This window comes from Martes martes (genome assembly GCF_963455335.1).
Source record: "Martes martes genome assembly, chromosome: 1".
Lineage (NCBI taxonomy): Eukaryota > Metazoa > Chordata > Mammalia > Carnivora > Mustelidae > Martes > Martes martes.
Genome location: NC_137888.1, coordinates 126,075,481 through 126,087,576, shown reverse-complemented (window position 1 = coordinate 126,087,576; position 12,096 = coordinate 126,075,481). Strand labels below are relative to the sequence as shown.

The window sequence follows — 12,096 nt, the reverse complement described above, 5'->3', positions numbered from 1 at the left end:
GGTAAGTGCTCAGTAAAGGACTGTCCTTGTTTTGGTTGCTGTGAATAAGGGCAAGAGGGGAGTCTGGGTCACATCGAAATTGCAGATACCAAAATAAGAAGAGACTAGAAGTGGGGGGGAAATGGGCATTTTAGAGCAAGTACTCCTGGAGAGCCATCCTTGGTTGGCTGAATTGTGACAGCATCCCTCCCCATCTCCACCCCCATCTTAATGTGATCACAAATCTTTGTATCATTTGTGCAGACCACCTTGGTCCCCAGATCCTCACGGGTGCTCTCCAGATGGCCTTCTGATTTCCTCCAGTTTCCTCCCTTCCATCCATGTAGATCAGTATCAGACCTCTGACACCCAAGTCAGAGCCAAGCGCAAGTCTCATAGTGGGTTCTGGATGTATCTCCTTCCTAGACTTCTGGCCACTGTTGTCTTTATGGTCACCTTTCAAGGTCACCACTGTCAGCTCTGAATCCCATATCGCCCCACCCCACCCCCTTGCTACTGACACTGACCCTGTCTGAGAGTCAGGTTTGGAATCAATCCTCAACTCCATAATGGGCAACGGAGAGTGCGATCCCTCGCTCTACCCCCATCTTTAATTCCTTGACCCTCCAGTTGCCCTGTTAGAAACCTGGTATCAGCCAGTCCTTTCCCAAACCAGAACTGTGACCTTCTAGATTTCCTGGTTTAGTAATATGTGTGAATATGGCAAGGAAGCCTGAACCAGAGACCCACATACATCACCGTAGCTTCAGCTGTGTGTGACAAAGACCAGGACACCCATTGTCATCAAAGATTTAGAAGGAAGCCACTTTCAACTTAGTATGAAGGCATACAAATATTGTCCAGAGAACGAAAGCCTCCTGAGAATTAGAGACCACCCCCTAACTGCAAGTTATGAAAGAGAGGCTTGTGATGCCTGCTGAGAGGGCTTCTGAATTGTGTGGGAAGGTGGGCCAAGTGAACAAAATGGGTCTCATAGTCAGTTTGGGTATGCCCAGGCTCTCTGAATTATGTGTGGCATAGGACTGGGATTGCAAGCATTTTGTAGTGATTTATTTTGAAACTGTGTGTCTCATCTTCTGAGAAACTTACCACACAGTTGGCTAGAAAGTGCCCCATCAGAGCCAGACACCTGAGAACTATTATGATATGGGATTGGCTGTGGGCTTAAAGGCTGGGCTCCCCAGAAACGATCACAGATGACTCTGCAGAGAAGGAGAAGGCTGTGGTCTGAAGTCAGCCCATGGAAGGACCGGGATTCCCTGCAGCCTGTGCCAGAGGCCATACCACTCGATCAAGGGTGCTCTGACTCTGAAGTCACATCAAGAAGAATGGCTTGTCTCAGAGGATAAGTGGTGGAGAGCCAAAGGCTGACAGGACACAAAGGTCCCTCTGTCCTCCCACCCTGTTCTGTAGAGAGAATGTCAGGGCCACGGTGGTAGTGGAGTGCTGCCCTCTGAGACTTGCAAGAGATGCCCAAGACAGCCTTTTGAGCAGTTCCTCTGGGTCACCTCTGAGCTCTGGTCACCTTGGAAATGGAGACAAAGGATGTTCAATTGTGCCATCTGGAATGAGGCCTTCATGGCATCTGTGTAGTGAGATGAAGCTCGGTATAGGCCGGCTGTGCTGGGCCAGACGTATGCAGAAGGTGGGCGGTTTGACAGGGGCAAGTGGGCCGTGGGCAGTGGGACGCTGTGGTCGCCGCCAAGCCCTGACAGTGCTCAGTGAGCCCAGATGGAAGGCTGCTTGGTTTCCACAAAGAGCACACTGTCTGCTGGCCAGCAAAGGGGGAACCGTGTGTGAGGTGGGAATTCGCTCTCCTTGTGAGCAAAGGGCAATGTCCATGCCCGTGACCAGTGGAAAGATCTGCGCTGAGCTCCGATGAGGGTAGCTGTGCCCCTACCCACAGCCCCTTCTCCGATACTAAGACCACTTCTGAGTGGACCTCAGGTGCCGTGTGCTCCAGCACCCCATGTGACTGATGAGATCGGGACAAAATAGCCAGCACTGACTGAGGTCTCTCCACGTGGGAGGCTGTCCCTGACATGGGAGATCTCCTCAATCAGTCTCACAGAATGTAAGCTAGGTGTTACTGTTATCCCCCGTTTACAGGGGAGAGAACTGGGGCCCAGAAGGGTTTGCACGTAAGTGAGTGAGTGGTTGGGCCCAATTGTCGCACAGGCCCCACTGCCTGGCTTCAGGGCTCTCTCCCCTCAGGGCGAGGCTGCTTCCCTCAGGAAGGAGGATCTCTGTCTCTGAGGTGGCATGGCCCCAAGCTAATGACACCCCACTTGAGACAGCACAGGATGGCATTTCCTCAGCTAAGACTCATCACGTGATCTGCATGCTGGTGTCTGTCCTCTGTGAGGGTGGGGCAGAGAGAATCGGGCGAGGCAGGCACCAGTGCCCTCTGCACTGAGCATTTGCACTGACTCCATCGGTTCCCTAACAGAAAACAACCCTACTGCACAAATGCTCAGACACACCTCAAGTGCACATATGCTGGTGTTCGTGGAAGAAATTCACCTAGAAATAGAGTGGCTGGGTTGGTGGGCGCATACACTCAACCTGTCTACACCTCTCTCGAGGGTTTCCATCTTGCTTCTCCACACACAGGCCAGCTTTTACTTTTGGCCAATTTGACTGATCTCCTAGTAATTTTGACTACTATTTCCCTAATTATAAATCAGTGTGTATTTTTCATACATTTCTTGACCAGTTTATTTTGTCTTCTGAGAATTAACTGTTTATAACCCTTGTCCCTTTTCTACTAAAAAAAAAAAATGTGATTTCTAGGTGCCCATTAATTATATGTGACATCTGTCCCCCCACCCCACTCCAGGCCTCCGCTGATTTTTAACTCTATTTATGGGTATTGTTTGGTTTGGTTTGGTTTGGTCACATTGACGTTTTTAATGTTTAAACTCAGATCTGACCATCTTTTTCTTTCTGATTTGGGGGATTTGTGTATTGACGTTTTGCTTGGGTTTTGTGTTTGTCCTTCCACTCTAAGGTATAAAAACAATCTCTTATATTTTCTTTCAATTCTTTATATAGTGTTTATGTTTAGTACCTTCTTCCATCTGGAATTTATTTTTGTCTAAGACAGGATACTGGTGTTCTTATATCTTATTAAAAATAACATCCCATCAGCTCCACCTGAATTGTCCACATGTTAGTGAGATGCCTTTTTTATTATCTATTAAATGCCTGTATATACTTATCTTTATTTTTTTCCCATTGAAAGAATGTTCTGCTCTGGCATCATTTCTAAACTGTTGTAAAGATGATAGCTTTATAAACATGTCGATAACTTATAAATCAAACCCCTACATATTATTCATTTGCCAAAAATGTCTTTCCCACTCTCAAGCATTTTTTTCTTCAAGATGAACTTTGAAATCAGCTTGGCGCCTTTCATTAACAATCTTATTAAATTGAGACTGGGATTGCACTGAATGTATGGACTGCCCTGGGAAGGTCTGTCATTTTTATGATATGCCTCTCCATCCAGGAGCATGGTATTCAGGTCTATTTTTGTGCCCTTGAGTAAAGTCTTATAGTTGTCTCCATGCGGGTATTACTACACAGGCCTTGTGAGATTTAATCTTAGGTATTTTATGGGTTTTGTAGCTATTGTGAATAGGTACTTTCCCTTCATTATATTTTTTAATAGGTTATGGTTATCGTTAAGAGATGACTCCTTAGTGATAGGAGTAGTGAGTTCCCCATCACTGGAGGGATCAAACAGAGGCTGGCCAAGCACATAGGGGCTATAGAGGGCATTCACCACCAGGGACACGTGGTGATATCACTACAAGGTTTCTCCCTGTTCTGAGAACAAGTGTGTCTATGAAGTCTCAGAATGAGGACTTGATTTTGGATGACCTATAATTTTCTGGGAGGAATATCTACTTTCTCCGTTTCCCTTCTTGTTCCCTTCACCTTGGATTGTTGTCTTTAGAACCCAGATCTTTCCTGTATACGTGGAGAGGGGCAGCACAAGTTTCTTTAGGAACTGAAGGGGACCATGGCTGGAAGGTCCTTCGGTGTATTCCCAAGGAAACGTGAATGAATAATCCATGCATTGAGGGGTGCATCCCGACCAGCCTCGTCAGTTAGTGGGGCTGTTGTAGAGGTGCCCACCCCCCCTGGAGACTTTGAACTCCTCAGGGCAGGTACCTGTGAATTTATGAACAGCATAATCTTATATACAGGGCATAGCACACTGTGGTCTCCATAAATGTGTCGGATTGATCAGTCACACGTCAATGAAAGATTAAGCTCGGAGAGTGTAGGGGACCTGCCTAAGGTGACGCTGCGGCAAAGCTGGCCCTCAGCCCTGATCTTCTCTGTGTGCTTCTTTGACGACTCCACAAGGCCTCTGAGCCTCATTTCAGGGCTAGGAAAGAGGTCTGAAAGTCCGTGTCTTTAGGATGACATGACCTCTCGCTTTCCTTGACTTGAAGTGTTCCCAAGGAATATGTAGGAGGGAGTCATGTCAAAGCTTCCCTCTCTCTGGCCTCACCTCTGACCATGAATGGAAGTTTAGTCTTGTGTCCCTCGCCCACATAGGCAGTGGTGGGGGACAATCCTACTCAGATGAGCTGCCTCTCTAGGTCGAGGGAGCTCAGCCATCCTCCCCGAGGGTTTCTGCAGCCTTGTAGCAACTAGATACTTGGGCTCCAGCTTAGACCAGCTAGAGGCCCTGTCTTGTTTCCCAGAAAGTGAAATCCACCCCCTCTCTCTCAGACAATTAGCTCCGTTGAAGCAGGAGAAACAAGGAGTACTTTCTACCAACATTGGTGTTTGGTGAAATGTATAACACTGGGTTCTCTGATGCTCCCGAAATCCCTCTCAGCAGGGTCCCTCCTTGTTTTGACTAATCATTTCTTCTTATTACTAACTGTTATGATTAGGAGAATTGCCTGAGTACAGGCCCAGTGTTTCCAAGACCCTAATGAGCAACACGTGCAGACTTGCTCAGTGCAGTGCTGGAACCGCCGTGGCTCTGTGTCTCCAGGGAAGCCCCGAAACGCTTCGGGAACAAGAGCTTCCTGGCACCCTGAGAGACCCATCCCCCCCCCAGCACCCGGCTTCATGGGCATCCGTCCTGCACCTTATGCCCTCAGGTGCCCCCGCCCGGGGTAAAAGAGTTGCTAAGGATGAGCTTTGGACTGGCCAGGCCTGTCTTCAAGTCTTGGTTCCACCACTCACCAGTCACGTGACTTGGGCAAGCTCCTTAATGTCTCCAAGCAGCAGTTTCCTCAGGTGTAAAATGGGGGTAATAGTTTCTACCTCATCGAATGTTGGGAAGATGGGATTTTATCAAAGAACATACCCGAATACCTAAGATCATACTTTGCCTACAGGGTCTGTTATTAAAACAAAACTCAAAATTCCAAACAGAGCACCACCAAATGGAAACCAAAGCTCTGCTCTTTCAGAGGCCCTTACAGAAATCTGCTCTAGGAAACCAGCCGCCATTAATCACTCACTTAGGGGTACGACGTGAGTGAGTTCTACCAATCCGTGTCTTGTTCTGACGTCTGTGCGGATGGCACAGGTGTCTGTCCCCAGGAAGCCTATGTCCCTGGGTTCATTCGAAAATGGTTCCAAAGGTGGCATGAAATTGTCTCTGGGAATATCAGGATCCAGAGGTGTTTGGAAAAGAGAAGCAGTGATTTCCCCAGGTTTCATTAACCACCCCTCCTTACCCCAGCAGGAGAGCCTACATTTTGAGGGGAGCAACCAGGGTGCCTGCCCTACTCTCAGCTTTCTAGCCCTGCTGCCTCAGGCCTCCAGCATGACTGCCTCTTTGGAAGGGACACCTCAGAACTTTACACACTCCTATCTTCACAGTAAGCAAATGGTGTTCCAAATGGCTGGAACTCTCACTCACAAACTATAGATAGTCCTTGGTCTGCCTTTCTGTAAGAATCCCAAGCCTCTCTTAGCTGTTACTATTGAATAGAGGATACCTCACTAGTCCATTTCGATGTCCCTACTTTGCGCCAGGTCTCTGATAAATTATTTGTGGTTTTCTGATACGGCCTCGAACAGCCACCCCACATCCCCCAGTGAGAAGAGCTGACAACTCCTGCTGCCACTGACTCCTGTTACATAGAGTCTTAGGAACTGCCCCACTGCCATCCAGGGCGCCTCTGTGAAGGGGATTGGGAGCCTGCAGGCATATGCCCCTCTCCAAGGTTCTAAACCAGCATGAAGCACCCCATCACAACTTTTCCTCTAGGACAATGGTCATTCTCATCCAGTCTCTCCCAGGAATTCTACACCTAGTGCAAGAACAGTGGAAGAGGAATTGGTGTCTCAGGAGGGAAAGAGAGAGAAATAAAGAGAGAGAGAGAGCTGAACTTAGGCTGGGAAGTATCATAGTCACACATGTGTTTAAAGAATAGAGGGTTTTTTTGTGTTTGTTTGGTATTGTTTTCCAACAACAAGTTACCAAAGAAAGAACCACAACTGATCATGAAACTGACTTCATGTTTATTCAATAACTCTACCATTTTTCTGCAAAATTTCTCTCGTTTGGCTTATGTTACCTTCCAACTCATCCTGCGTTCAGCCCTGTGTGCTATATTAAGGGCAAAGGTATAACAACCAGCCTGACCTAGTTTTCTGCATATTTTGCCTCCATACAAGACCTCATCATACATCTACAGCCCCATTTCCAGCTCTGTCTCTGTCCTTGACTCCTGTCTATCTTTCCATAAAATCTCAAAGGACTTTACCCTTTCTCCAGGAAGCCTCCCAATTATTCAGACATGGTTCCTTATGTAACTATGTCATGGTGAGCAGTAAGTAAAGAATTGTCCCAATAGTATTGCCATTTTTGATAACCAGTCTGGGACTACCTGGGCCCTCACACCATACTTTTTGCACCATCCTTATCCCGATGTCATTTTCCAATCTCCTTCTTTGTTGCTTCTTAACCCTTAGCCCACATAAAGTATCCAATCAGTTTTCCAAACTATCATCTTGACTCTTCTCAGTCACAAGAACATTTCTCTGCATTCTTTTGACTTACAATATTTAAGAGTCTTGAGTATCAACTCTCCTTCTTGATTCCTTCCCAGGCCCTATCTCAACCCTTTCTCCTAAAGGAAGATTGAGAACAGGACATAGTTTGCTGTGGGAGTAAAAGAGGGCCTTCCCTGCCCACAGGGTAAGGGAGAACAAGGAAGCCCAGATACTATGTCAAAGCCAGACTACTTCTTGGGCGGTCAGGGAGCAGCTATAAAGATGCACAAAGAGGTTAAAAAGAGCAGGACCCATTCTGGAGATACAGCCCCATGTCTAAGATTAGGGTTCTCCCCCTTCCTGGATGTGCTTTCAGGTGTTAGGGGACCTAAAGTATATACACTGGAGCACAGAGCCTCCAAGGTGTTCTCCTCCTATAGCTCCAACCTGTAGACAAGACCCCCAGACACCATCCCTGAGTATTTTGTTCCAAGTTGATCTAACCTTTTCTCAGACACCTGTAACTCTTTCTGTCTGCATTACTTACATTGATCCTTACCTGTATGTGTCCACAGTTCCCAGTACACCATGGGTAGGGGGGCTCACCTCCCTAGAAAGCATCTGGGTTTCCCAGCATCATGGGCTGTAACTGCCATATCTTCATGGCTTTCACAGGGCCCAGCACAGTTCCAGACATGTGGTCTCTGTTCAAGGAATGAGGGGCTGCATAAGATCAGTCTTAACTGGATGGACAGTTCGGGGTTCCAAATCACCTAATAATGACAATACTTTTAATAATAGCAGATGATATTTATGGAGGTCTTCTGTGTACCTGTCACACAGCTAAACTCTTTGGGTATAATATCTCATTACATCCTCAAAACTACCACTTTTTTCAGATGAAACTATTAAGACTTAGAAGAGTGTCTTCTCCAGGTTCACCAACAAGAGAATATTTGTGAATTTGGTTGCTGTGAACATCAAGGGGGTTCACTGGTTAGTTACAAGGAGCTATGAATCCCTGGGAGCCTCTCAAAAATCATGTGTGTTCAAGCATTTGTCCATTTTACTGAGAAAATCTTCATTGCTTTCATCAGATTCTTTAAGGGGTTGTGCACACAATGTGGAGAAGACTGTCTCTGGCTTAACACAGAGGAACATGATCCCAGCCTGCACATGGGGTCTCCCAGGAAAGCTTTACCACATCACCATTGTCATCCACCAGGTCCCCAGGGGAAGGAATGCAAGGCTGTAGACCCTGGCTGTGGACCCTGGCTGTGGCAGTATACAGCTGGCTGCAACCTGCCTGGTTGGCACCTTGAACCAGGCTGAAGTTCACATCTAAATTCCCAGACCAGGAAACTGGACTTATTAAGATTCCTGACAAAGGAACTGGCTTTCAGGGCTTACCTATCTTCAGCAGATTTTCCCTTTGATTACTCAGGAGTGCTCTTATTTCCAGTTTAATGCCTACAAATACACTCACCCACTCTTTCCCACCTACCCTGTCTTTCCATTCTTCTAAAAAAAAAAAAAAATCATCTGGCCTAAATCACATTAAGAAGCAGGAGATTCTCTCTCAATATGGCAACACTTGGGCGAATCTTGGTCTCCAGAAGGATGTTTTCTGTTTAACTCTTTGGGGTCCCAATACCAACTGTACTCATGCAGGCTGAGCCAACCTCTCAGGCACATTCTGGAAGACACGGAGCCCCAACCTCATTACCCAGGACCTACCATGGCCCTCCCACTTCAACCAGCTCAGTGGTTTTCCCATCTTTTAAAAGGACTGAGTCTCTTTAGCCCTTTTCACAGGAAGCTTTCATCAGTAGTAACCGTGGCAACAGATCAGGGAAGCTTCAAAAAGCCTGTCTGTATGTAATTAAGAAAAACGAGGACATGGACGCAAGAGCAGGGAGCTTAGACAAGGAGACTGTGGCTCCCAGCCTTGCCACTGCACGCACTGAGGGCTTTTGCTGACGGAGATGACAGATTTTCTTTTCCCTCTGACTTCCCTCTCTACTCCCCCTTTTTTAGCATTTTTGTGTGGTTGTCTCATTTGGCCTCATTCCTGGGGATGTTGCTGGGAGCTCTGGTTCAGGACAAATGCTCCCTGCAGGGGTAAGGCCTCAAACCCAGGGAGTGCAGCTTGGATGGGGAAGGGTGGCCCAGCACCTCCCCCTAAGGAGGTTTATTCAAGGGCCGAACCTGCTCTGGTCAGACTCTCCAAGCACAGGAGATAGGGACATGGCTCTTAGCATTAGGCCAGTGGAGCAGAGACCAGGGACCATTGGTGTTTTAGGTACCCAGACACTGGACCCTAGCTTGCTCTGCCTGGAGCCGACCTCCTGAGAAAGGGAGCAGGAGCATTGTTGGGAGGCAACCTTAACCTATTTTATCTCAGAACCTGAGTTATCTCACTTATCTCAAGGTTTCTGTTTGGCTTTTTCCTAACTCCTGAGTGCCTAGAACCGCACCAGCGTATTTGTTAATACGCTGGTATTATGAATGAGTGAGGAATAGGATCACAACCAGTCTTGGGCCACCTGCACTGTGAGCCCAGGCACTATGCTGGGCTCAGAGATAACAAGACACACCCCTATGGTTGCAGACACACAGCAAGACATATTGGGTTCTCCCAGCTCTCTTCGAAAGGAAAAGATTCACTATATGCCGTTCTGGACTCAATAACTGTGGGCCCTCTAGACCCCCATTCACGCCCCTGCAGATATCCTTCTCTGGAATACAGCCGTGAACGAGAAGGGGACCATAGTTGCTTTATATGAAGGCTATTTCTAAATAAAAATGAGAGTAACCTTCCTGGAAACGCATCGCTCTTCTTCCTAAGTGAGGAGCAGACATGGGACAGCACTGACTGGGGTCTTCCCAGCTGCTAGGGACACCACTGGATTAAGGGAGAGGGAAGGCCTCTCCCAGCCAGCTCCTCCCTTGCTGCCTTTATCTCACTAAAGCCTCCACCATTCAGGACCACAAGCAGGGGTCCTCACTGCTACCACATCTGTATCCTCTCCCTGCCCCACAGCAGGGCCTCTCAGACTGGAGTAGGATGCACATAGGTGATCTCCCAGGCAGGACGGGTCCCTGCGCCACCGCCCAAGGCTGCCCTCCAGTGAGACCCTTACCACGTCCCAAGGACGCAGTAAGACAACGGTGTTAGCGGATTCTCCCCGCCCCCGGCAGAGCGAGCCCTCGATGAACGTACCTATTATGAGTATGAGAGACGGTGGCCTGTGGCAGAGGCTGGGCTCTCTGCGGAGCCCGGGAGCGGTGGCGCGGACCACTGGGAGCTTGAGGTCCGAATCTCATCAGTCTGAGCAAACAGACGTGTCCAAGCCAGGCACTGGCCAATATGCAGTGAATGAATAGTGCAGCGTGGGGTGGAGCCGGCCGGCCCAGTAAGACCCCGCCCACCGCCGGGCCCACCACCCTCCCAGCCCCGCTGCGCGCTGATTCCAGAGAGGTGATGGATGTTTATCCCTGGGCAGATGGGTGGGGCATTCTCGAACGCTATTTGCAAGACTTCAGTAGAAATGCTTCATGAATCCTGCCCTGTCACAAGCGTGCAAGGAAGTTGGGCTTTAGCTCAGGTCTAATGGGCTTTATATAGTACAGTACTGATTTTCTTTCACATTTTAATAGAATCCGATTTAATATTTGCTTTCTGCTCTAGCTGCTTGCTGCTGACTGATTCAACACAGAATCCTTCCCTGGTGCCCCCCGACCTTGTTGTTATTCCCTCATTTTGTTTGTTGGCATTTGATTCCTGTCTTCAGCATGAACCATTTTACACATGTCTTCGTTCAGCTGGTGACAGTCACGTGCGTGAATTCTGAATGCATTACTATCCAGGGCGGCTGCTCCAGCAGACCCACCATTCAGAAGGGGGGCTTCTGGGTAGGATTCGTTTTCACGGTGATACGCATCGCGGTGCATGGAGGATAGGCAGCGCTCAGCTGGGGAGGGGCTGTGATCTGTTATGTTTTTGGGCAGATCCTCTGACTTCATCAAATGTCCAGCAATGTGGCTGGTAATTCAGAAAGAGGATGCCTTTCCGCCAAGGACCAGGGTTTCTAGAATTTTGTATTTAACAAGACTTTTCCACCTTTGCCACGGGATGAAGGGGAGCCCTAGACAGAGCGATCCAGAGGGAAAGGGCTGCTCTCCTTGACTCCCAGTGAGCCTGGCTGGTTTGTAGGAGAGAGAGTCTATTCAAATCTCCTGTCATCCATGAACAGATCTGACCATCAACCTTTGGAGTGCCGTACCGGTAGAAGGCCAGACTGGAAGATGGATTTTTTCTTAGTAGGGAAAGATAGCTGGTTTCATTAGTAGGCAGCACAGGGCTCTCATGGAGCGCGTGAGCTATGGAGTCAGGTGGACATGGGTCTGCATACTGGCTTCAGTTCTTATAGACCACGTGATCTACAGCCAGCTTTAGTTTCCCTTTCTATACAATTGAATTAATCATTCTATCTTCCCATGTAAATGTGTATAAAGCAGCCAGTAGAGTATCTGGAACAAACCCCTATGCTCTTATGTTGTGGGGTCAAAAACGGTGGCTTGTATGAAGCTCCCACCCAACTTTGCGTCTTGTCTTCAAGCACCAAAGCTTGGGCGCTGTAAATATTCATCTGTGCAGGTGGTCCGGCAGCCTGTCCTCCAGAGAAACAGCACACGATGTATACACCACACAGACCCCAAGTTGTGTGGGGTTTTGTGCAGGATGCCTGTTGGATCTGTGCAGGATCTGTTTGGGCTTTTGATGGGCCACTTGTGTCCCTCAACCCTTGAATTCTACAGGAATCCAGTAAGTGTCTAATATACATACATATTATATACTATAGTATGCTATATTATAATATACTATACATACTATACACTCAGGTTGGCTAGGGGAAGTGGCATAGTCCTGAGAACAAAAGGGCCTGAAACCAGGTCCTTGCATCCCCTCTCTTTTGGCACACAAGACTGAAAGAAGTCGTCCCAGGGGAGTTTGGGGCAGGTTGTCATCTCTGTCCACCACATTTTCTAGGGATGGATTGGAGTGTGGAAATTTGGGATTGAGGGACAGGAGACGATGCGTGCAAGACGATGGTG

General features: G+C 48.0%; 1 protein-coding gene across 1 annotated transcript in view; it reads left to right on the top strand.

Annotated features, from left to right (window-relative positions):
• Positions 1 to 12,096, top strand: part of EPHB1 (EPH receptor B1) — a gene marked incomplete at its 5' end in the record, with an annotated part of 261,845 nt that overhangs the window by 134,549 nt on the left and 115,200 nt on the right. The gene's annotated exons all lie outside the window — the stretch shown is intronic.